The sequence below is a fragment of the Gorilla gorilla genome, chromosome 3 (assembly GCF_029281585.2).
Source record: "Gorilla gorilla gorilla isolate KB3781 chromosome 3, NHGRI_mGorGor1-v2.1_pri, whole genome shotgun sequence".
In the NCBI taxonomy this organism is placed as follows: domain Eukaryota; kingdom Metazoa; phylum Chordata; class Mammalia; order Primates; family Hominidae; genus Gorilla; species Gorilla gorilla.
Window position 1 is genome coordinate 203,468,340 of NC_073227.2, and position 25,518 is coordinate 203,493,857.

The 25,518-nt window shown below is 36.9% G+C and overlaps 1 protein-coding gene across 24 annotated transcripts in view; it reads left to right on the plus strand.

Moving 5' to 3' along the window:
• Positions 1–25,518, plus strand: part of TENM3 (teneurin transmembrane protein 3) — a 652,872-nt gene that overhangs the window by 305,497 nt on the left and 321,857 nt on the right. Inside the window, exon 1 of one of the 24 annotated variants that reach the window (XM_063705660.1) lies at positions 36–259. The exons of the other annotated variants lie outside the window; for them this stretch is intronic. The gene's annotated coding sequence lies outside the window, so the exon portion shown is untranslated. Of the gene's footprint in view, positions 1–35; positions 260–25,518 lie in introns of those variants that run through there. 24 annotated transcript variants of the gene reach the window in all.

The window sequence follows — 25,518 nt, forward strand, 5'->3', positions numbered from 1 at the left end:
CGCTCGCTCGCTCCGGGGACCGCGGCGGTGGCGGCGGCGGCTGCGGCGGCTGCGCTCCGCTCCGGGGCCGGTGGCTCCGCTTTTCTCCCTTGTGGTGTCGGAATGGGAGGAGGCTCGGCGCGGGTTTGAATCGGTTCGGAGGCAACATTCGTATCTGAGATGAGGTGGCTTTTTAACCCCTGAGGGACCACATTTAAGGATTTCGAAGAGATGGAGGCTGAACTTTCTCGATGACTCTTCGTCACCCGGAGTGGTGCAGGTAGCCGCGGGGAGAATGGAGTCTTTTGTTCCCGGTATTTTTAATTAGATGGATTTTTTTTTTTTATGAGTAGTGTACTGTCCTAATCCGTGAGGCACAGCTGCCTTTTTGCCTGCATTCGGTGACTTTTACGAATTCGTTGGGAGCTAGTCTTAGCAGTAGTGATTTTGGATAATTTATGTCTGAAATGTGCAAAAATCGGCATTGAGCTTAAATTAATAAGCCTTTTGGTTCCATTAACTAAAATCCATCATACTAATTGCTTAATGGGGGAAAAGGTACAAAATAAGGTTGCTCATTAAAGAGCAGTCTTTTGCCTGCGAAATACGTAGTGTGATTTTTGTCAGGTTTAGTAGAGCAGTCTCTCAGAGAAATTCAACTTCGCAGTTGTGCTTCGATGCAGGCTACTCCCGTGCAAAGATAGTTGGAGATGGTTTGGAAAAACTTGTGCTGTAGCTATTAAAGTAAAAAGCATTTGCCATTGATGTGTGTAGTTCAATCAAACAAAACAAAGATCTGTGGCAGCTCTGGGAATGAGAAAGTCACATTTCCTCGCTCTCCTGTGCTGGCGTCTCTGTCTCTCTGGAATATCTTATAAATGATATATACAGCTATATGTGCCTGTGTCACAAAGTCATTCTGTCTTCTGAAAGCCTAATATAATCAGATTCAGTGCCTTAAGATGGTGTAGTTGAAGATTTGATCCCCTTCCACTAAAGTGGAAATACTTTCAGTAATTGAAAGCAGATTCACGTCTGGAGTTGAACAAGCCAAGGTTTTCATTTTTAAAATAAACCTTTTGTTCTCTGGTTTTAAATGTTTCAGAGAGCCATCCAAAGACCTCTGTGTGCTAATTGTTAAAGTAGTCCTTAAGAAAGGATTGCAAATACCCAGAGAAGGCATTTTAGAAATCAGCTAACTTAACTAAGCCTCCCTCTCAGCCGAATATTTTAGTGCAGCATGTACTGCTCTGTGCCCCACATTTTTTTTTTTTCCAGCGGACTCCCAGGTATTAAAATGCGACTGCAGCGTTCAAAACACTAAACTCTAGGCAGAAGCCATCTGCTATACGAGGTTAAAAAACTTGAGAAGTGTTGGTGTTATCCCATTTTATACTGTCATTTACACAATGTGATGATGAATTTGAGATCCGCTATAAAGTATGCTTAATTTAAAGAGGTGGTGATTATACATTAACTGAGACTGAAACTCACAAAAATATGAATGCAGGTGGTTCACCTGGTTCCTTTCTCTCATCTTCAGAGACTAAGTGTTAAAAAGCTTTAAAAAATTGGCTGTGAAAGACTGAAATTAGGGTACATTCTAGACAAAGAGGGAGTCACTTGATCTCTTATTAGCTGTGAAGATAGAGAAGAATAGTGCTGTATAAGAGCGTTACCTTCCTTCTTCAGGACATGATATCTAAAATGAGTTGTTTAATTATGAGGAAAAAGTTAAAAGAGTTGTACTTTTAACAATGACAGTTGACATCAGGAAAAGATAGAAAGGCGCATTCCAAATGTTTTTAATGACTAGTTTCTTAACCTGTTGTATTGATCATTAATAAGATGTGAATGGACGTATTTCCAGAGTATGACATGGCAGTTTGATTTCTTAGAAACTGCTCTGTAGCCCTGCGTTTTACCTTGTTTTCTTGCCTTCTCAGTAGTTTATCATTGCAGCACATTATAATAAATATGAAGTGAATAACTTGGCCATAATTCAAATGATATTCTTGTTATTATATAAAAGCTCTCTTTTATAAAAAAATATTTAAAGTATTCAGCAGATTTTTAATTACCAAATAAAATCATACTAAATTTTGGCTGTTGCGTCACGTTTCTTAGATAGCAGTGGCCTAGTGTGGGGGATAATAGAATTTAATTCTTCTCGAAGATTTAGAAAAAGAAAAGCGACTTCACATGGACTCTTCTACTGATGTCTGAACACTGATTTTCAGTGTAATATCCTTGTCTAAACATTTAAACTAAAGCTTTTTGTGGCTTCTATTTACTGTTAGTTTTTATGTTCCTACATATTTTTACTTGGTTAAAGGGTTGCACAGGATCTTCTGGCATCTGGAATAATACATTCAATTTTTCACGGGACTCCTTTCTTTCATAATGTAGGCAAGTGGCAAAGGAGGCACTGTCTAAATACAGTGATCCTGATAATTAATGCTATAAAATAGATTAAAATGCTGTATTTCAGGTATTCATTCCCTTAAAAGGGCCACCAGAACAGCGTTGCTAAGCACCCGTCACTACTGCAAGTAACAGAAAATGACCCAAATTAAAGAACCTGTTCTAAGCTGTATTCTTGCATTTTCTAAAGTTCATTTCAAAAGATTTAACAAGACTCATTCAATTAGTGGGGGAAAAAGATCTGTTTTCAGCTCTGATCAGCAATTAAGAGACTGGGCTTTGGAACATCAGTTCTTTATGTTTATAATTTATTTCGTTTGGTAGGCTTTACTTTAAACAATTGTGAATAAAGATTTTTAACAAGCCACCTTTCTAGCAATCCAGATGTAAATGCTAAATACAGGACAATATATTTGTTTTAAATTTTTATTAAAATGAGTTATTTTATAGTAACTTTGTCTCATTTAAAGAAAGTTTAAATTTCACACTAATATGATATATTAATGCTTGATTATGGATTTCTTACTCTGTGAAAATGTATATGTATTCATGCACACATACAGACATATGTAGTTTAAATTAAAGGATGGCTGTACTTATTCTATCTTATCATAGATGTGAGTGCTTTAGCACCTAACACTTGAGAAATAGGATATTCTTCCTGAAGGATATTTGAATGTTGTGGGAAAATGGTACCATGAAGGAGATAGAATGGTTTGGTGAATAAAGTAAATAAATAAATTATTAGGAGCAGAAGTTTTCTTTTTAGATTTTTTTTTTGGCAGGGGACGGGGGGCGGGGGGGTGTGCACTAAACTGTACCCTTCTGGGTTAGACCAGAACTTCTAAGTAGTTGTGGCCAAATGGTTAGATCTTTCAGTGGCCTGGTTCTTAGCTAACACAACTGCAGTCACAAATACAAGCCGTGGAACTTCCTGGCAGAGAGAAAGGAATGAAAGGATAAGGGCTATTAGAGGAGTAGGAGAGAGGAGCAGGAGGGTTCCCAAAGGTTCAGATTAGGATCATTAGTGACATTTTTGCTGGATCACTTTGATCTAGACAAATCTAAAGCATGTAAATATGGATTTTAAGTTATGAATGATAAGTGCTATTTTGGCTATAATCACGTGAAGTGATTCATATCCAGAAACATTGACTGTTTTAAAGCCCAAGTAACACACTTCTTTATTCTGAAGAGATGTTTTGCATTAGAAATTTATTATGCTTAGATTTATCAATTTGGTATGACAGATACCTCTAGCAATAGATAATATGCAATAAATAAAAGTTGTATAACTCTTGTTGGAGTTTTGTCTAAGATGAAAAGTTATTCTAATACTCATTTTTGCATAAGGCCTTTTGACCTGAATTGAGTTCTCTTGTTGGGTATTTGGAATACGTTGTCTTCTGATATGTCCAAGTTTGGTTTTCCCTATAAAGAATAACAATGTGTGTACTATAGACATTATTTTTATATGTATATATATATATATGTATACATATATAGCAGGTTTGAAAGGATGGTATTTTCATATTTAAGAAACCAGTTGTTTTAGGATTGTTGTTTATACATTGATTTTTGTTACAGACCCAGCTGTTCAGTTAAAATCCTATGTATTTAAGTTTTGAAATGTCTACTCTTAATTTTTACTGTTGAAAGTAAAAATTTTACTATCGGCAGTTGTTTTGCAGGTTGAAAACCACTACCTTTTTGGTTTCCCAGAAACAGTTTATGCCATAGATGTTATGTTGGTATGATGGTAAATTCATTTTACAAGGGAGGAATAATAATTGAAAAGTACACACAAATATTTGTGGGCATGTCACATTTAAATAATAGTTAAATTTGGGAAACGACATACTATAGTATTTAAAAGAAAAACAGAGTTTCTCTCTTAAATGTTATTATTCCCCTAACTTAATATTAAATAGTGTTTGACATAAATGTCTCGGTTTGTACATTGAGGAGGCAGAATATATTACAAAATGTAACAAAATGACTAATATGGAACTAACATAAAAAACACTTTAGTCTTTTGTGGTTATATATATATTAACTTAAAATTTGTAAAAAATTAAAACGATGTGTGAAAGTTTCAGTGAATTGTTTTCATCCTGGTTTGTGTACAGTACCTTTTTTTCCTTAGCCTTAAACTGCAGGGAGAGATGGGGCCTGCTGTCTAGAGACCTGTAACATGTAATCTGGATCTCTTTTTATGCCTTTTCTTTTAAATAAAACAAAATTACCTTATATAACAAATTTAACATTGTTAACCTTTTATAATTATTTAACCATTATTTCATTTTACCTCCTGCTTCACAGTTGTAACCTTTTATAATTATTTAACCATTATTTCATTTTACCTCCTGCTTCAAAGTTGTACATTAGCGGAGTAGACACCTGGCTGAGCTCTTAAAAGTTTATTTGGCTTTCAATTCCTGTGATAGTAGGGGGCAGTACATCTCCTTAATTATCTTTGTTCAGGGAAATGCTGAAAGGCCAGGGTAGTTAAACAAGGCCATTTGGATTTGTGAGGTCGAAGTCAGATGCAAGGAAAGTGGTTAAATGCATTATCATCTTATTGAGCCCATCATCAGTAAAGTGACCTTGATGGAGGTGGAAAAAGCCATTTGGCTATTTTATGACAGCCACCCCTGCTTGTTTTATCATTTACACATTTTTACATATGGCTTTATCATATTCTTTCTTTTCATTTTCAAATATTATTTCCTCTGATTGTAGATCATCAGAATGAAGGTGAAAATTAAAGTTAGTTTCTTTCTTAAGTGTGTTTCATACATCGATTTATATGGAAATACCCCTTCATTAAAAATGAAGGTGATCAGGTTTGCTGACCATTCTGTATTTGCTTTTAAGGGTCTTTTAATGATGATGATTAGTCTTTTTGCAAAGAAGCTGCAATTCTGCTACTTTTCAAATTGTTTTTAAGCTAATAAGAGGAAAGACTTGCCAACCTCGATTTTAGCAGTGGGAATAATGTTTGTTTTAACAAGTGCCTAAGTATGTTTACTTGAAAGTTATTCAAGTTTTAGTAGTTCTATTGCTGCCGTTCTGGAGTCATCACTTCCATTACAAAATTAAAACAAAGCCATAAGATTTATAGTTTATATTTCTTAACTTTATGGCCAAGATTTTCCTTGTGATGTATTTTATATCAACTCCAATAAAATGGCATTCTTGCTTAAATGTTTGAACAAGTATTGTTCAATAAGAGGAAGAGTTTTATTAAACGCAGTACAAGAGCTAACGTTTTTGGAAACTCCAGTTAAAGCAATTAAGTGCTGCATACAAGATTTTTGTTTCCCTAGGCAAAGCTGTGAAACATTACTGATTGGAGTTTAGCGTATGCTTCACTTTATACTGAATTCTCTTTTGTTACAATTAATGGGAGCTGAGTATAAATCTTTTTATCATATGAAAGAAAAAACTGGCCCATTACCAAAATACCTAAAATAATATTTCAGACTTTATTGGAGATATCTCCTTATCATCATACTATGAATTATGTAACACTAAAATCTCAGGGACTCAAGATCATCAAAAATAGTTCGTTCAGGAGAGAGTCACATTTTCTTGATCAGAAAGGACTTATTTGTTTAAGAATCATTTATTTAAAGAACAAATTGGATCAAAAGGTGTTTAAAATGAACTATAAACTCTCATTCCCCCACTCTGTTCCCACCATCAGGGCCCAAATTCAAGCTCTCTTCAGTTCTCCTTAGACTAAGCTTTCCATTTGGGTTGCCCTGCCTCCTGCCTGTCTTTTCTTTAATCCAGCCTCCACACTGTCGTCACAGTTGTCATTCTGAGTTGTGTTTTATCAGACCCTTGGTGACCATACCTCACCCTCCACTGCTCTTCCACTCCCACCTTCGCACCAGTATGTTCGCTGGTCGGTGCTGCCTGTGCCCCTTCCTTGCATCTGACAGAGTTTCCAAGAGCTGACTTGCATGGTATTTCTTTTTTTTGAGACCGAGTCTCACTAGGCTGCCCAGGCTGGAGTGCAGTGGCATGATCTCGCCTCACTGCAGCCTCCGCCTCCCGGGTTCAAGCGATTCTCCTGCCTCAGCCTCCCGAGTAGCTGGGATTACAGGCGCGCGCCAACACACCCAGCTAATTTTGTGTATTTTAGTAGAGACGGGGTCTCACCATGTTGGCCAGGTTGGTCTCGAACTCCTGACCTCAGGTGATCCACCCGCCTCAGCCTCCCAAAGTGCTGGGATGACAGGCGTGAGCCACCGCACCTGGCCTTGCACAGCATTTCCTTTGGCTCTTCCTCCTCTCGTGCTTCCTTAGCACCTGATTCTTATTTCTGTGAGCACTTAACACATTATCCTGTAGTCATTTGTTTACATTTCTGTCTCCCCCACTAGGGGGACAAGTTCTTTCAGAAAACCACTTTGTCTCATTCGTCCTTACATACCAGCACTAAGCATGATGCTAAGAAAATAGTTATTCCATAAGTCTCGAATGCTTATTGGATGAGTACACTAAATATAATTTAATTTTGTGGTGATGGAAGGTCATTACAAACATCAGTTATTTTATTGTTCTGTGTGAAAATATAATGGCTTACATAGGAGCTGATAAGGCTGAGTATCCCTGTCTAACTGGCCTGGCCGTGCTGTCAGCTTTCACTTCTTACTACTGCTCTGTCATCAAACAACACAGGTTATTTTGTTGTTGTTATTGTAATGTATGAATGAAATAAGAACAGAAAGGTTCTGAGTAAAGACTCAGAGCTAATTTCATTAACTTCATTAGTTTTGGCTTCTCTGAAGACCTTTTGGCTTAATGCCTCCATTTCTTTGCATTTTCTGTTGGGTGAGATTTTGGGGTAGCTAAGTTCCGGTAGGTGTTAGGTGTTTAGGTGAAGCAAAATGTTAATTTCCACAATGAAAAGAAGTTCATTGAAGCCTAACAGTAAATTTGAGTAAGAAAAAAATGTTAACTTACATGTACAGTTAACTTGAAATGTATATACATTGATAAAGATACTCATGATTATAATTTTTTAAAAACTGGTAAACATCATATCTAATGCAACTCTCTTTGGATGACTAAAGTAGGGAAGAGATAATCTTTAAGATGATAATTTAGAACAAGAATCAGTACACCTTCCATGATTGTGTTACCAGAAGATTAATAGGTGAGGAATGCTGGAAGGACTGACAAACGTTTTGCCGTCGAGAGATTTACAGGTGAGGAGTACTAGAAGAAGAGGAAAAGAAACTCCGTATTTCTGCTCTCTTGCTCCATCTTCATCTACCTTAAGAACAAAAACAGCTGGGCCCGGCATGGTGGCTCATGCCTGTAATCCCAGCACATTGGGAGGCCAAGGCAAGTGGATCACCTCAGGTCAGGAGTTCAAGACCAGCCTGGCCAACGTGGAGAAACCCGGTCTTTACTAAAAATACAAACAAATTAGCCGGGCGTGGTGGCATGCGCCTGTAATCCCAGCTACTCGGGAGGCTGAGGCAGGAGAATCTCTTGCACTCGGGAGGCGGAGGTTGCAGTGAGCCGAGATTGTGCCACTGCACTCCAACCTGGGTGACAGAGCAAGACTCCGTCTCTCAAAAAAAAAAAAAAAAAGAACAAAAACCCCACAATACTCTAAAAACCAATTTTACTTTCTCCTGAGAAAATGAATAGAATTAGAGACTTTTAGAACTGAAGATAATCTTCAAAATTATGTAATCCAGACTGGACATTTTGTAAGAAGAGAAGCCAAGGCCTAATAATAGCTGACATTTATTATTTACTGAAAGATAAGCATCTGTGTTAAACCCATTATATATGATTTCATCTCATCTTCAGAACAACTCATGAAATTAAATACTTTTATGATCTCTCTTTTAAAGATATGGAAACTAAGTCATAGAACAGTTAAGTTGGTTGTTAGTGAGAGGTTTGAACCCAGACATGCAAATACCTAAATCATGTATATCTTTTTTTTTTTTTTTTGAGGATAGACCTTGTCTCGATACCTAGACTGGAGTGCATTGGCATAAACATGGCTCACCACAGCCTCCAACTCCTAGGCACAAGTGATCCTCTCACCTCAGCCTTGCCAATGGTTGGGACCACAGGTGTGTGCCACCATGCCCAGCTAATTTTTTAAATATTGTTTTGTAGAAAAAGGGTCCCACCATATTGCCTAGGCTAGTTTCCTAGCTCCTTGGCTCACGCAGTCCTCCTGCCTCGGCCTCCTGAGTGTTGGATTACAGGCGCGAGCCACCATGTCCGGCCTGTCTTTCTTCATTACTGAGTTCTGCATCCAGTGCAGTTGTCAAATTAGGTTTTGTTTTGATTTTAGTCCTAAATTTTGCTTTACATGTAAGTTCTATTTCCTATTCTAGAATAGAAATATGATACCAGTCTATAACTTTTCATAAACGTTGTAACCATTGGATGTTACAAACATTCTCATATTTGCTCAAGGCAAATCATTTAATTTATCAAGTGCTTATTGAGGCAATATATGTTTTGTATTGTTCTCCTGTTTTTGTTTTTAATTCAGATTTTTTTAATGAGGTGTGATCATCTATGGTATAGCTAATGTCCACTCTCTGATTAATATCTAGCAAGGATTAGCATCATTGATTTGAAAATTAGTAGATTATGCTTTTATTGACATTTCTATTCCCCATTGAATGGCTTGTTTATTTAATTGATGGCTAATGTTTTTACTATTAAAGGCTATTAACACATCAGAATGGTTTTTATTGAACCTGGCAAAATGATAGATTATGTTTGTGTTTACTCCTTTGTGCCTAAGGCTAATTATTGGTGGTCTTTTTATAGTTTTGGTCAACTAAAACCTTCCGGTTAGGAAGTTGAGTAAATTAGCAAACTTATCTGGTGGTGTGACCTTCGAAAAGTCGCTGGACTTTTCTGTATTGCTACCTGTAAAAGGAGGGAAGTGAACCAGATCAATGATTTTGAACAGCGTAGCTTCTTGTAGAAGTTCTGTAGAGTTTCTTCAATTCTCTGATTCAGAATTCTTAAAAAAAAAATGAAACTAAAGTGGTAATAAAACATAATGTGAACAAATAAAATAGAGTTTCTTCAATTCTCTGATTCAGAATTCTTAAAAAAAAATCAAACTAAAGTGGTAATAAAACATAATGTGAACAAATAAAATAGATACTAAATGTTTACATTTGCTACTGGGTTAGCTTATTTTTCCATACATGTCCTGCTTTCTTTGTGTATGTATTTGTACTTTTTGTGGTATTTTGGTGAATGCAGCTTGCCTAAGGATAAGAAGTGACAGCATCCTCTGCAGAGAAATCCTAGGAAAAAAGGAGTGTGCTTACTCACCAGCTTCCAGGGAAATGGTTGTACTATGGACTGCATATGCCTGCCACTTTTGGTATTTGGTCGTAATAGAGATTCTAAAAATGAAGGGGGTTGTCCTTATTATGAATAGATTGTTACTTTTCCAATGTTCCGTTATAGTACCATTCACCAAACTTTTTTGAAACTACTTTTTTGAAATTGCGTTTATTTCCAAGTCACAAATAAAAATAGTTCTTGTTATTATAGGCATTCCTCATTTTGATGAAATACCAATTTAACTAGTTTGATTGCTTGCCTTCCTTCACAGGCTTGACTAACCAGCATTTCAAAAAAATTAGATCTATTCCCGAGAGAGTATTTACCACAGTTAATTATATTCAGAAAAAAATAATGCTAAAAGCCTGTGAGGCCTTTTCAAAAGAGAAATTTCTCAGTATTATATTGAGAAATGACTTCTGAAAAAGGCAACAACTCCTATGTTGACCACTTTGAAAGCAATAGTATTCATCTCGGTGAATTCTGGAGTTTTTAAGAGTTGAGTGACAATACGTTATAGCCCTTTCACGTGTCATGATTAAGGGCTGAACCAGAATGGTGTCTTTAATGGGTAGAACAATTAAATTTTGGAATTCAGAATCTAAGGCTTTATACATTAGTTATTTTTAATGTGCAATTGTTTGTTTTAAACAAGATTCGTGGCCTTTTTTAAACTATGAAGGTCTGTGAATGTATGATAATATGTTTGATTTCTTTAAAGTATATTTAAATTTCATGCATATTACATTTCATACAAAGGCAAAGCTCAGTCTTCACTTCTGTGCTTCCAGTTAGGAATAGGAGATTCAAAGTACAAAGTCTTTCAAAAATTGAAAAAAAAATTATTTGCTTTCATGCTGAGATATCAGTATAAACACCCAATTTATTCAAATACTTATTTATCTATTAATATTAGTCATTAATACTGACTAATACTTTAGTTTTTCAGGAGTTGGGCATCAGAATTGTAAACTTAAAGTATTTGTCTCACCTCAGTTGAGGCAGAATGAATAGAATTAAATATTCAAGATTTTAAAAATATATTTATTAAAAAAGTTGATAGTATCTTTTCAGTTAAAAATAACCTGCTTGTGTATTTTTTGTAAAATTCATCGCCAGCCCCCATTTCCAGGAATATCTCAATTAGCAATAAGGGGATGTCTCCTTCTAAATGCCTATGGTGTACTTTAAATTCTAACGAGGTACCTTGTTGGAAGGAGACCACTTGAAGATTTTATTAATCTCTGCAGTGTGAAAATGAAAACACTCTAAAATGAGACAACTAGTTCTACATTCTGATAAAACAATAGATCATCATCATGACCCTAGGACAGAGTACGTAAAAATTGAATAAAGAAAGGTACATTTGAAACAATATATTGAATTATTTATCTATGTCTTAAGCTCACATAGAATATAATTCTATGTATATTAGACTTATCTGTTTAAGACAATTTATTTTATATGACTTAGCCATAATCTGATAACATGACAATGTCCCAGAGCCTGATTCACATGGTACCAGAATATATGTCCGTCACAAAAATAAACCTGCTTCTATCATGGGGGAAAACATTTGGGGTGGCAAGCTGAAGTACACAGTAAATGTACTAGAGTTCTGTGAGTGAGAAAATATATACCAGCTATACACTAGCGGTTGCCTATGAAAGGATGGAAAGAAACAAAATGAAGGAGAGAGAAGAGAGGGGTGATAGTGGTGTTTAGCTATCTCTAAATTTTATTTTTTTAAATAAAGCAGGATATCTAATGTAAACAACCGTCTGTGACATTATTTCATATGCTATTTAACACACGACCGCTACTTCTCATAAATGTAAGAGCACAAACCCATTTATATATTTCTGTGATGTTATTAACTAGTATTACACTTTATTTCTTTTTAAAATGATGCTTAACCCAGTAATCACTGAATTTTAGTTGTACTTAGTCATGATTAGTGTAAAAATGTTTTTCTATAAAATAAGAATTAATATGTAATATTTAACTGCAGTCTATTTTAGGAACTTACTAATTTCTTAAGGAAAATTAATTCATAAATTTAAAAAGGGAATTTACGCAGCATTTGTTGAAAACCTACTATTTGCTACCTAGTAAGCGCTTTATCATCCTATTCATAATCATATAATTTTGAGTCCATTTACACTCATTTCTTTCCACTTACATAGTCAATCCATAATCAACAACTACTGACTCTAAAAACCAGATGTTTTTGGATCTGTTTATTATAATGCAATCACAATCATAATTTATAATATCTTCATTCACTTTCCTGCCTTAAACTTTTCTCTTTAATCCAAAAAAGCAAATTATCTTGCTTGGGCATCACCTGATCTTCTCTCTCCCCTGCTCAGCAAGTCAGTGTCATATCAAGAAGATGCTTGAGTCTGACTGAAGTACAGGTAGGCTTATGGACAAGTGACAGGAGAAGGCTTTTCAGGTAGAGAGGCACATGAGCAAGTTTTAAAAGGTGGGATATGAAAAGTATATTGGAGAAAATATCAAATGACCTACTTCGAGCATGAAGTTCACGAAAGAGAATTTTGGAAGATAAGGCTAGAAAAGTGGGTTGGAACCAGAACATGGAGGACCATGAATTTCAGATCAAAAGGTTTAAATGTGCCTTTGGGATCCCTGGGAATTTAGCATAGAAAACAGTCACACAGTAGTACGGTGTGTTTGGGGGAAGATCTCTCTGGTAGATGCTGTTAGATGAATTATAAAAGCAAGGTAGTATTAATAGAAGTAGAGAAACCCGTTTGGACTTTTCCTACTATTACTTTCAATTCATGACTTCTTCTTAAACTTATTAAGAACAGTTTACCAAAGTAAACTTCACAAAGGCAGGGCACTTCTGTTCACTCTGGTATCTTCAGAGCCTAGAACAGTGCCTGGCACTGGTTGATGCTCAGTGGGTACTTGTTGAATTGAATGAATGAGACCCAGAAAGACCAACTGACAGTTTTGAATTCACACAGCTAAGATAGGGACAGATCCAGGCCTAAAAATTGCACTCCCAGTTTGCTGTTTTCTTGACATGCTAGGCTGTCATACAGGTCATTACTATTAGTGTGGCTTTTTCTTTGTCAACTCTTGTCAACTCTTACCCTAAATTCTTCTGAATTCTTCTTGCAAGTGATTGCAAACTGCCTCATATCTTACATACTCATCACAGCCTCCTCTGAGCTTTTTTTTTTTTTTTTTTTTTTTTCCAAATTGAGACAGGTTTTCATCCAGGCTGGAGTACAGTGGTGCAATCATAGCTTACTGTAACCTTTAACTTCCAGGCTGTAATGATCCTCCTGCCTCAGCCTCCAGTCTGGTGCACACACTGCCACACCTGGCCAATTTTTAAATTTTCAGTAAAGACTGAGTCTCACTACGTTGCCCAAGGCTGGTCTCAAACTCCTGGGCTCAAACAATCCTCCCACCTCAACCTCCCAAAGTGCTGGGATTACAGGCATGAGCCACTGCTCCCGGCCTAGGATCTTAGTAGGTTGCTTTTATCTACAGACTTAATGGGTTGAATTGTTTATTGTTCAGATGGTAAATCCCAGGTCAGAGACTGTCTTCTGCTTGTTTTATTTTTCAGCAGCCCTCCTCTCTGAACAGCCGCACTCAGGACGCCTTTGAGTGCAGAAGCTAGTTGACTGATTGCCCAGCCTCCAAGTCTGTCTTTTACTTCAAGTTCTTATGGCGTTACAAATATGTAGTTAAACCTGTTTTTGTCAGATTGGTAAAGGACCACTTAAATTTACTTGATATGGCCGGGTGGGCGGATCACCTGAGGTCAGGAGTTGGAGACCAGGCTGGCCAACATGGTGAAACCCTGACTCTACTAAAAATACAAAAATTAGCTGGGCGTGGTGGTGGGCACCTGTGATCCCAGCTACTTGGAAGGCTGAGGCAGGAGAATCACTAGAACCTGGGAGGCAGAGGTTGCAGTGAGCTGAGACTGCACCACCGCACTCCAGCCTGAGTGACAGGGTGAGACTCCATCTCAAAAAAAAAAAGGAAAAATTTACTTGATATTTTTGTAATACTGATCACTCTGTATAGGCAGGGCATTGGTTCCAGGACTCCCCTCCTCATACACCAAAATCCGTGTATACTAAAGGCCTGCAGTCATCCTGCACAACCCACATCTAGTCAGCCCTCCCCGTGTGCAGGTTCTGCATCCCATAATTTTGATCTGCGTTTGGTTGAAACAATCCTCGTGTACATGGTCCCAGCTGGTTCAAGCCTGTGTTGTTCAAGGGTCAACCGTAGTTGAAACAAATAGAAAAATGAAAATTTTAATTTTTTTAAGCTCTCTACTGAAAGTGATAGTCTTGTGAGCCTAAATTATTTATCATTTTGCAACTTAAAAGAAAAAGAAAAAAAACTCAGTGTTACTCTGTTTGATTCTGTGAGATCACCTTGAAATAAGATACCACGTAATGAGAACTATTGTGTGAAACCATTACAAAAACTGTGAGATGGCCACTGTCATTTATTGTGTAGATTTTACCTAGTAAGATCATTAGTCAGTGTGTTGCTTTATTTCAGTAGGAAAGTGCAATGGGTGCAATACTTTAGACCATGTAGTATCACTTTTTTTTTTTTTTCTTGAGATGGAATCTCACTCTGTCACCCAGGCTGGAGTGCAGTGGTGCGATCTCGGCTCACTGCAAACTCTGCCTCCCGAGTTCAAGCGATTTGAATCGAGTAGCTGGGATTACAGGCGCCTGCCACTGCGCCTGGCTAATTTTTTTTTTTTTTTTTTTTTTTTTTTGAGACAGAGTTTTACTCTTGTTGCCCAGGCTGGAGTGCAGTGGCGCAATCTCGGCTCACCGCAACCTCGGCCTCCTGGGTTCAAGTGATTCTCCTGCCTCAGCCTCCGAGTAGCTGGGATTACAGGCATGCGCCACCATGCCCAGCTAATTTTGTATTTTTAGTAAATATGGGGTTTCTCCATGTTGGTCAGGCTGGTCTCGAACTCTGACCTCAGGTGATCCACCCACCTCGGCCTCCCAAGGTGCTGAGATTACAGGCGTGAGCCACCGCGCCCAGCCGTAGTATCACTTTTGTGTGTATTTTGTTATAATTTCTTTCCCTGAAAAAAAAACTATTCATTAAATGTAACAGAGGCTCTTATTAAGATTAATACAATAGTAAGGAATAATGCTCTTAAATAGACCAAGAAATTACCACACTTTTATAAACATATATAATTGTTAATGAATCATTAACCTGCTTTAAATTTAGAGATGTTTCCCTCACAGTTGAAAGGAGAAAAGCTAAAAATACTGTATTAATGATATAGTGACTTTCTCTACAATATGAACTATTCAGCTATGAGTCAAAGAAGTCTTGATATTATTATAACTTATCAGATTTAACATTAAAAAATTACACAGTACTTCTTTTTTGAGACAGAATCTCACTCTGTCACCCAGGCTAGAGTGCAGTGGTGCAATCTTGGCTCACTGCAACCTCCGCCTCCCGGGTTCAAGTGATTCTCCTGACTCAGCCTCCCGAGTAGCTGGGATTACAGGCGCCTGCCGCCATGTCCAGCTAATTTTTGTATTTTTAGTAGAGACAGGGTTTCGCCATGTTGGCCAGCCTGGTCTCCAACTCCTGACCTCAGGTGATCCTCCCGTCTCTGCCTCCCAAAGTGCTGGGATTACAGGCGTGAGCCACCACGCCAGGCCTGTACAATACTTTTAATCTCAAAATGAATTAAAAATACTAGAGTATGAACTAGGTTTATATTAAATATGACAGTAATATGTAGTTCTAGAAGGTATCGATTTAGTATTTCAAAGGTTTTGAAATTACAAAATAAAAATTTTTAGGCTTTTCATGCTATGGAAAGAGATGATATCAGAGAAATATGTTTATGTTTTCTGTGAGATAGGTTTTGTGAGAGAACCATAGTTCTGTATTGTACTGGTTTTTACTTATAACCTATTACCTTATAAACTGTTGTTTTGTACATAATAAATAAGACTAATATACTTTTTTTGCTTATTCAATTAGAAGGTTTTTAAATATGTCCCTTCTCACCCCCTAATGGTCAGTATTCCCTTCCTGTGTTCATTCTTTTGATGTTTACTGCTGAATTAACCAGGTTTTTGTCTTTAAAGGTCCTTTGGCATATTATAGAAACAACTTCTGTGATAATGTCATTGAGGTACTTTTTGCAGAGTGGGGCAAGGGAAGGGTATGTTGATTAATAACTCTTAGGAGAGTTGCATAAAATATTTTCTCAACCTATTGAAGTTAGTTTCTAGTAATGTCTTTCTTAAGGAAAGAGTTTGAGCACAGTAAAATAAATATTTGCACTGGGTTTATATAAATTACTAAGATCAAACATTAAAATGGTCAGAATGCTTGTGTCCTCCTAAAATTTGTATGTTGAAACCTAATCCTCACGGGGAGGGTATGAGAAGCTTGGAACCTTGGGAGGTGATTAGGTCCCAAGGACTTCAGGAAGGGGACTGGTCCATGATGAAAAAGGAGGCTCCTTTGCCCCGGCTGCTGTGTGGAGACTCAGGGAGCACACGGCTGTGTCTGAATGAGGAAACATGCCTTAGTAGACACTGAATCTCCTGGCACCTTGAACGTGGATTTCCAGCCCGTTAGAACTGTGAGATAAAAATTTCCGTTGTTTGTAACCCACCCCGTTTATGGAATTTTTTTTATAGCAGCCCGATCTAAAATATGGGGCAAATAAATAAATGATTTTACCAAAGTCTTAGGGAATTAGAATCACTCCCCCCAGCTATTTATAAAAAAAGTATACTGCTAGAGTCTTCAATTCAATTTAATAAGTATTTACTGAGTACCTACTATGTTTCTGACATCGGTGCTTTATTATTAATAATATAAGATACAGGAAATTCACTACTAACTATATACAGTGTAGTAAGAAAGTAAAAGCAACAGTTTTTATAATACTGTAACTCATATAATTTAATAAATATTGACCAGTTGCATATAAAATAAAATGTCTTTAAAGTTTTTCTAGTTTTAACATTTTTATTGAGAATGTTTTCTTCTATTTTTTTAATATAAGAGGCCAAAGTACACCCAAGTCTCATTTCTCTATTAAGCTTGACTAAACATAGATAAACCTGAACTGTTATTGAAGGCTGAAACCAAAGTACGTTATGGTTTATTAGGCTGTTAGGCTGATGGATTAGTTTAAACCTCAATGTAAATCACCAAAGAATACATGAAGACAAAACAAAAGCACTGTATGGGTGCAAGAAAGATGTAATTCTTCATTCACTGGGTTTTTATGCATTTAAGGGTATAATTGTTCCCTAGGGCTCCCACAATGAATTGCTCAGTCTGAGTGGCTTAAAACAACAGAATTGTGGTCTCTCACAGTTTTAGAGGCTAGACATCCAAAATCAAGGTGTTGACACAGCCGTGCTTCCTCTGAATACTCTAGGGAAGAATCCTCCCCTGCTTTTTCCAACTTCTGGTTGCCCAGACATTCTTTGGCTTGTACCTGCATCATTTTACCTCCATTTTCATGTGGACTTCTTTCTTCTGTGTCTCTGTGAGGCTCAGGTGATCCTCCCACCTCAGCCTCCCAGGTAGCTGGGACTGCAGGTGTGTGCCACCATGCCTGGCTAATTTTTTTTTATATTTTTTGTGGAGGCGGGGTCTCCCTATATTGCTGAGGCTGGTCTCGAACTCCTGGGCTCAAGCAATCCTCCTGCCTTGGCCTCCCAAGTGCTGGGATTACAGGTGTGAGCCAGTTTCCAGCCTCTGCGTGTCCATTTATCTTGTAAGAACCCTGTCTTTGGATTTAGAGCTGCTCTAATCCAGAATGACCTCATCTTAACCAATTATACGCCAAGGACCATATTTCCAAATAAGGTCACATTCCGAGCTTCTTGGTGGCCATGAATTTTGAGGGCATGCTTTCCAACTTACTACAGAGGAAAAGGATACAAGAAGGTAAAAAATGCTTCCCTTTGCTGTCTTCAGTTTTTTTTTTTTTTCCTTTCCCATTCCTTAGGGGATTTAGATACGTTAGAATTGAGCATTCTTGCCTTCACACTCCTATTCTTTAAAGATATTTTATCTGCCAAAACTGACTTATGTTTCTTTTCTCCCAAGAGTCTCACATTATGGGAAGTGCTAGTAAGCCAGCCATAGAATTTTGAATGTTTGCTATTCAATCATAGGGGAAATTAAAATTTAGTTTTTATGCTTTTTTTATTTCAGAATTTTAAAAACTAGAAACAAAAATTCTGGAGACTGCCATACTCTAGTTGTGGCACTCAAAATGTAGTTATAAACCTTCTGGTGGTAAATTAAGCATCTTAGAGTATCCTAGTCATTAGTTATAATAAACTTTATGTGAATATGGTCTGTTGCCTCAATTTCTCATTAAGGTTTAAACTTACAAACTTTTTAATGTAAAAGAGAAATGATATAAGTGAACTTTATGATTGTCAACAAAGCTTATTTGTAATTTATTTTGAAAATTATCTTTGGCTTTCAGTTTTAAGTGGCAAAACTGATACCATAAATACCAAAACTGATATCCATAAATATCCATAAAGTATATTTTAATAAACACATGACATATTTATCTGTAAGAATGAAGGGATATCTAGGCCAGGAATTTCAAGAGGTTTGTCATCATTTTTCAGGACAATAAGTGATATCCTGGGATCTAAAGTGTTATGTTCCTGAGGAGTGATGCATGAGATCCTTTTCTGAGAGCAGCTATTGGTTAATTAGATATGGGAAAGCCCTTTCAGAGAAGTGGACTTAAGGAGGCCACAGAGAAGAGAAGAGCCTCAGGCACACACTGTGTCTGGCCTACAATTCCACTTTGGGTCACTCCTGCTAGCAGGAGAGTCTATATATGAACTATAATGACATGGAATATAGTTTAAACCCATCTTTATGAACACGCACCCTGTAAAGATCCAATCTGGTAATTAGAGTGTTAGAGTGGTTTATGCCTTTTTAGGGGAGCAGGATAGAGGTGGAGAATGGGAAGGGGTTCTAAATCAGGGACTTCAATCTGGTATTTTGTAGTGTTTATAGATGGGTGTCATCTACTGAGAGTCCTCATTCAGGCATAAGAGAATGTACTCCTTTCCTCAGGTTGCACAGGAAGAGGAGAAAGAATGGGTGATGATCTTACCTATGAAACTTAAATTGATAATAATATGAATAGGCATTACATTTATGAAAACCTTTTGCCAGTATAAAAATGTTTTAGGCCGGGCATGGTGGCTCATGCCTGTAATCCCAGCACTTGGGGAGTCTGAGGTGGGAGGATCGCTTGAGCCCAGGAGTTTGAGACCAACCTGGGTAATGTAGGGGAGACTGTCTCTACAAAAAAATGCAAACTATTAAAAAGGCATTACCTAACAAAAGTTACTTTGTTAACTTGTTTTCATACAAAATTAGGATGCTCCGTATATTTGACAGTGGTCAGATTTCCGCTGTGGGTGGGGCTGTGTGGTTTAAGCTCAAGGTAAGGTGTATATGCTGTGCTGGATGCCAGAAGACATGAGTCCTGATCTGTGCTCAGCTACCAACTACATGACTTGGGCTGGATAACAAAACCCTAACAGATGCCTCAAAGACCTTCAAAAGCAATGGTTTGGATTTTTTTTAGTTCTGAAATTCTTCCATTATCCTTTTATTTAAACTAACACATAACATCTGCATTTCAAGTGTCTGTTAGTATTGATCAGAATTGTATTGTTTGTCTACTACTATCTGGAAATTTTCCTGATGATGAAAATAAAACATTCCCTTGTTATGATCTGCTTTTTTGGTTCTGTTGATTTGTTTAGCAGAATAGCAGCTTGGCATCATACTACTTTTAGGAGATTTTCCTTCAATGCTATGTTAGGCTCTGTACCCATAAGTTCTTTCATTATTTTTCAGGAGTCTTCAAGTAAATTGAAAATAAAAAAATCCTGTGTGCTTGTGTGTGTGTGTGTGTGTGTGTGTGTGTATGTATGTGCATGTTGATTAGGCTATTAACATCGTGTCTTCTTTTTTCCAATACTAATAATCACTAATTTATCTATATTTTGAACTATTGGCCAGTTACTCTGAGTTAAAGAAAAAATTAATCTCTATATGGATTTAAAACAAAGATCAGTAAATCAATGATGATGAGATGATTTTAGGATCTTTTTTACTTAGCCAGAAGGGTCATCAACTGATTTTTGAAAGTTATGTTTGTTTGTGCATCTCCAATGGAAACATTATTTGTGATTATTTTTATTCTTAAGTATTCTTGATAAGCATCTGAGTGTCTGCCTGAATGAATTTGAGAAACTAAAACAAGCTGAGATTTCATGTCTCTGTTTTAGTGTTAGTCTCTGCTATCATATGCCCCAATTTCATAATTTTATTATGATAAAATTAAAGCATTAATTGCTGCATTTTTAGTTCACGTAATTCATATTTCATATATTAAAGTTCAGAAGAGTTATATATAACTCTAGATAGAGAAGGACTTAACCAAGATCATGAGGAAATGAAGACCCAAAGAAGTGAAGAGATTTAGGCCAAGCACGGTGGCTCATGCTTGCAGTCCCAACACTTTGGGAGGCTGAGGCAGGCGGATCACTTGAGGTCAGGAGTTCAAGACCAGCCTGGCCAACATGGTGAAACCCTGTCTCAACTAAAAATGCAAAAAATTAGCCAGGCATGGTGGCGCTCACCTGTAGTCCCAGGTACTCAGGAGGCTGAGGCAGGAGAATTGCTTGAACCTGGGAGGCGGAGGTTGCAGTGAGTGGAGATCATGCCACTGCACTCCAGCTTGGGCAACAGAGCGAGACTCTGTCTCAAAAAAAAAAAAAAAAGAGAACTAGAAGCCAGCTTTCTGGATTCTTACCCGGTATTCTCTCCATTATACCAATAGTTTGTTAAAATAATGGCATTTGCTTTAGAGAAATTAAAGTAGCTTTCTAGTCTGTGTGATATCTATGTAAAATCCTGTTTTATAACATATATATAAACAATGGTTTTAATGATTTTTTTTCTGTTGTCTCAGATATCCCAGGACATCTGGAAGAGTTCCTATAAATTTTAGTTTTTTAATTACAAAATATCCAGTGGGGACAGGGCCATTTTAGAAATGAGTAATAGAATCATAGAGTTAGAAAGAATCCCAAGTGACCGTGAATGCTAACTTGTCCCTTGGGTAAGGTCATCATTTAAAAAAGTATGAAACCATTTTATATGCTGTAGGAACTGGCTTCATACTGGGCCCCTAAAGTCATTTATGTGTTTGTACTGTCCTAAGCAAGTCATTTATTAACTAGTGAAAATAATATGTAAGTGTTCTGTTGTAAATGTGATGATCAAAAACTATGGTAAACAGAGAAAGGCAACCCCTAATTTATGTAAACCTGTATTTTAAAAGTTTGTTTATAATTCAGAAAGTATTTTCTCACAATACCTTAGTTTCTCAGGGTAATCCATACATTCTTTTTAACCCACAGTTTAACATATGAATGATAAGAAGGACCATCCCGAAATTCTTGTTCTCAATTCTAGTTCTGAATGCCAAGAACGCAGCTCCTTTGGTTAAGCATCTGGACTTCAACCTGACCACTTGCACTAGACCATAGAATAGGATGTATGTAGAATTTCAAAATGAGGAAAGGAGAGGGAAAAACATACATTAATGGCTGCTAAGAGAAGAGAAAAGGGTCATATCCTTGGTTACTCTTTGCCAAAAATAAAAATAAAACACATTGTAAGGACCACCATGCTTTTGAGCCCCTGTAGACACCAGGCAAGGATTTGCCATAGGATATTTGTGTCAGTTAGGGTGTATCCATTATGTAGAAAGCTCTAAAACTTCACCATGGGAATGTGGGAATGGGTCTGTTCTGAGACCTTTTCAATGTTGTAAGTCATTAGAGAACTAGCCTCAAACCAAAACTCTCCCTGATTCCCAGGTGAATTGCAACACATTTAGTTGCATAGCTCTGAAACTTTTCCATTTGAATAAAACAATTACCGGGTGTTCAGGAAATTAGATTTGTTGCAATATTTTAAGCGATTTAAATGAAGATCAGTATTATTTTTTCGTATAGAAATCTTCTAGTAACAGAGTTTACCACATCCGTCAATGTGAATACAATTATATTTGCCTCGAATTTTATTTGCATTTGTTTTTGTGCCTATTTTCTTGTGGAAATTTTAATGAGCAGTGAAATGACCAAAAGCTGGGCCACAGGGAGGAAAATAAAGATAATCTAAAACATGTTTAATTATCCTCAGCATCATAAACACTTCACTGTAATAAGGATAATGCAAGAACATTCAGATTATGTAAACACATTTAAAAATGGCCTTCCAGTGTTAGGAGCGTAAGTATGCCACTATGAATTGTGTCTGTATGATGAACTTTCTTACACAGTCATGTGTTGCCTAAAGACATGGATGCAGTCTAAGAAAATCTCATTGTTAGGTGATGTCTTTGTAGCGCTACGATCACTGAGTGTACTTACACAAACCAAGATGGTATAGCCTACTGCATACTTAGGCTGTATGGTATAGCCTGTTACTCCTAGGCTGCAAACCTGTACAGCAGAGTACTCTACTGAATACCTTAGGCAGTTGTAGCACAATGGTATGTATTGGTGTATCTAAGCAGAAAAGATACAGTAAAAATATAATATTACAATCTTATGAGACCAGCATCATCATATATGTGGTTCATCATTGAAATGTTATGTGGCACATGCCTGTGTGTGTGTGTGTGTGTGTGTGTGTGTGTGTGAAGTATATGTTTATAACATGTATAAATGCTTTTACTTATAAAGTAATTATATTATAAAATAAACATGTCATGAAATAGTGTACTTAAGAAATAATCCTAGGTGAATAGATTATTTAAGCACTATTCCTTAGGATATCACAGTACATCATATGTCTTATTCACCTGTTTTCTTAAAAATTGTATTCAGAAGTCAACTTTTATTTTAAAACCTCATTAAATCATCCTTATAAGCAAAGGTAATTAAGATGGTGTCATTTCATTTTAGTGAGTTATGTTTCTCTGGACTCTCCCTCTGTCACTGTTTCCAATTAGACTTTCTCTCAAAGTTACAAGAGTAGTTAATTTTAATTACTAAAAATACCGAGGGGGAAATTCGTTGAGTAGACTCTTGAATTTCAAGGGATTTTTGTCTTGCGAGTAAATTATAGAGCAGAGGCTATAAATTAGTTCTCCATTCTTTTTAGACCTTGAACTTTTTATTATTCTGTCTAAATGTAACTGCAACTTCCATTTTCTCATCTTAAAGTTTGCAAATTTATGTTCTCTATATTTCTTTCTTGATTAGCAAGACGTCTCTGTCTTACATATTTTTCGAACCTTACCTTCTCAATTTACTAATTTGTAATTTCTACTCTAATCTTTATTAATCCCCTTCTTTTTCTTAGACATAATTATGGCTATTAATATGCTGCTAAATGCAACTTTGTCCCCATTCCATGTGTAGGTGTTCTTTTTAAAATTATTCTGTGTACATTTTGTGATTGAATATTTGATTTTCTAGACATTTTGATTTTTACTATTCAAAACTTTCTAGGTTTAATTCATTGATAACAGAAAATGTGGCCTGGATATGTAAGCTTTTTAAAGATTTGTTAGGGTTTGCTTTGCCTCTTACATAGTGATCTTCAAACTTTTTGCTTACATACTCACTAAAAGAATTTGATAAACTCAGTACCCTCCCACACATTTTAAAGTTGAAGTCAAATACTTTTCATCACAAGTAAAAATAATTGCAAAGGATTAATTTCCAGTGTATGACAAATATTGATATTTTAAATAAATTGTTATATCGCAATTTTTTTTTAAGAGAGTCTTGTTCTGTTGCTAGGCTGGAGTGCAGTGGCGTGATCATAGCTCATTACAGCTTTGACCTCCTGGGATCAAGCTATCCTCTCACCTCAGCCTCCCAAGTAGCTAGGACTAAAGGTGCATGCCATCATGCCCAGTTAATTGTATCATTTTGCTGTTGTTGTGGAGACAGAGTCATGCTATGTTGTTCAGGCTGGTCTGGAACTGCTGGCCTCTATTATATCAAGACTATTCAGTGTCCATTAATAATTATAAACAAATACTGTATGCTCTGCCAATTGGATGCTCACCATCAGATACTTATTAATAATTTACGAAACTCCTCAACACTAGAATATTTTACATTATTTCTTCTCTTTGAAATTTGTATTTTCATTCCACATTTCCTGGAATATTTTAATATAATATACCTTTATTCTTGAAATTCCTTTATTGTTCAACTTAGTGTACTCTTCTGCAACAAATGTAGCCATATATATATTTGGAAAATGTCTATGGCTTCAAGGTCCTAAGAGATAGAAACAAAGATCTTCTTTGAATTTCAGAAACAAACACTCTTCTTTGAGTTCCAAATACTGTTATAATCTGTACACACTTGATCCAAAACCAAACATGTACGCTCTAATAAAAAATTATTGTTTATAAAAACTGGCCGGGCGCGGTGGCTCATGCCTGTAATCCCAGCACTTTGGGAGGCCAAGGCGGGTGGATCACGAAGTCAGGAGATCGAGACCATGCTGGCTAACACAGTGAAACCCCGTCTCTACTAAAAATACAAAAAATTAGCCGGGCGTGGTGGCGGGCGCCTGTAGTCCCAGCTACTCGGGAGGCTGAGGCAGGCGAATGGCATGAACTGGGGAGGCGGAGCTTGCAGTGAGCCGAGATCGCGCCGCTGCACTCCAGCCTGGGCGACAGAGCGAGACTCCATCTAAAAAAAAAATAAAATAAAATAAAAAAATTGTGGCCAGGCACTGTGGCTCCGCAATTTTGGAGGCTGAGGTGGGAGGATTGCTTAAGGCCAGGGGTTTGGGCAACATACGAGACCCTGTCTCTACAAAAAATAAGAATATTAGTCAGGTATGTTGGCACTGCCTGTAGTCCCAGCTACTCTGGAGGCTGAAGCTGGAGGATAGCTTGAACTCAGGAGTTCAAGGTTGCAGTGAGCTATGATTGTGCCACTGCACTCCAGCCTGGGCCACAAAGTGAGACCCTGTCTCCAAAAATAATTTTAAATATAAATAAATAAAATTGTATTGGAAATGTATCTCCTGATGAGATGAGGTGGTAATTATAATTGTTCGTGGCTCTTTGATTTGCTGCTCTAGAATGGGCATTGCCTCATGGTAAGTTTCTAGATAGATGAGAAAAGAAGCTCTTCTGTAGGTACCAGATCAGCCAAGTCAGTATAAGGGCCTGAAATGAATTCCTTTGCAACTGTTCAGGCTTACCTACCCCTTAGAAATTTTTTACTCACAGGATTATAGATACCATGGCTTGAAGACCACTGGTCTAATAGATGGTACATTTTCATGAATGATCATATTATGATTATTAATGCACTTAAAAATATTCTTATTTGTAGGCATCAGCATTTGCTCTGTATGCATTCAACCATATTTAAATGTATGATTTAGATGAGTGAGTGTAATTCAGCTAGGGCACTATTTAGCATTGTGGATGGGATGATTCCTCTTTTTGAGAAACTGTCTCTTACATTTTAGGGACATCACTTAGTCTAAGTATCCTTAGAGGCTAACAGACATTGTGGCAACTCAAAAACTTCACACCCCATTTCCAAACATTCTCAGGCAATGAGAACTGTCCCAGATTGAAAATTACCGACATAAATCCCAAACATCCTTTTTAAGCCTGTT